Source organism: Henckelia pumila, chromosome 3 (genome assembly GCF_033568475.1).
Source record: "Henckelia pumila isolate YLH828 chromosome 3, ASM3356847v2, whole genome shotgun sequence".
NCBI lineage: Eukaryota > Viridiplantae > Streptophyta > Magnoliopsida > Lamiales > Gesneriaceae > Henckelia > Henckelia pumila.
In genome coordinates, this window is record NC_133122.1 from 187331169 (window position 1) to 187332999 (window position 1831).

Here is a 1831-nt window from a genome sequence, read left to right on the forward strand (position 1 = left end):
ATATATTCCAAGCCATTGGATCGACATATCATATAAAGCTGAAGTTTCCGACTCCAGGAGGAGTAGAAGAAGCCATTGGTGACCATCGTCTAGCCAGAGAATGTCATGCGGTGACATTACGGGGTACATCAGGAAATCGTAAAAGACAAGTTTTTAGTGAGGAAAGAGCACCGAAACCTGAAAAAAATTTACGTGAAAATGGAATACATTTTGTGGATGAGGAATCCAAGAGCAAAGAAAGAATAATAGCAACCGAAACTCTGAAACATGTGGAAATCATTCCAACTGATCCCAAGAAACCCTGAAGATCGGGACCGAATTACCTCCTGAGTTGGAAGAGAAGTTGAAAACTTTTCTCAGTCTCAACTTCGATGTGTCTGCTTGGGGAGATGAACCTCTAACCGGAATACCTCATGAACATGCGCTCCATCGCCTCCGTGTTGATTCAAAAATGAAACCTGTGAAGCAAAAGAAAAGAGCATTTGGTCCAGAGAAAAATCGGCATATAGCCGCTGAAGTGGAGAAACTCTTAGCGGCAAAGTAAATCAGGCCAATTTCATACCCAGATTGACTTGCAAATGTTGTTTTAGTACCGAAGCCTGGAGAAAGTGGCGTTTGTGTATAGATTTCACTGATCTCAATAAAGCATGCCCCAAAGATCCGTTTCCACTCCCACGAATTGACTTGTTAGTCGATTCAAAAATAGGATGCGAGCTGCTCACTTTTCTTGATGCGTATCAAAGATACAATCATATTGGTCTAGAACCAGAAGACCAAGAAAAAGCAAGTTTCATCATCGATAGGGGGATTTATTGCTATGATGTTATGCCGTTTGGGCTGAAGAATGGTGGAGCTACCTACCAACGTCTGGTAAATACCATGTTCGAACACTTGATCGGACAAAACATGGAAGTTTATAGATGACATGCTCGTCAAAAGTACCCAAGCATCTAATCACTTGAATGATCTTGGGAAATGCTTCAGTTTACTCAGAAAATACAGGATGAAGCTCAATCCGAACAAATGAACTTTTGGCGTACGAGAAGGAAAATTCCTTGGTTATATGGTGTCAGAACGAGGAATAGAGGCCAACCCTGAAAAAATCAAAGCAATTTTAAACATGAATCCTCCAAAGAGTGTAAAAGGCATCCAAGAGTTTACAGGACGTTTGGCCACCCTCAACCGATTTATCTCAAGATCTGCAGACAAGGGTTTACCATTTTTCAAAATGTTGAGGAGTGGAAAAGGTTTTCTATGGACAAAAGAGTGTCAGCAAGCATTTGATGAGTTGAAAGTGCATCTGACCTCTCCACCGTTGTTGGTAAAACCAAACGAAGGTGACACCCTGTTGATTTATCTGGCAATATCTGCGGAGTCGGTAAGTGCAGTATTGGTCTCTGAAGTAGGACGTGAGCACAAACCAGTTTATTATATCAATCAAACTTTACACGGAGCAGAATTAAGATATACAAAGATCAAGAAACTGACACTGGCTTTGGTAACTGCAGCGAGAAAACTACGTCCTTACTTTCAATCTCATCCAATAATTGTACTCACCAATCATCCTCTCAAACAAATTATCTCGAGTCCTGAAGCATCGGGAAGAATGGTTATGTGGGCTGTCGAGTTTAGCCAATATGAAATTGAATATCGCCCGCGTCCATCAATTAAAGCACAGATTCTGGCTGATTTTCTAGTAGAGATGAGAGTAACTCAAGAAGAAAGCTCCACCCCGACATGGATGGTTTATGTCGACGGATCATCAACCTCTACAGACAGCGGTGCAGGTATAGTTGTGGAAAGCCCACAGGGAGATAAATTTCAATATGCC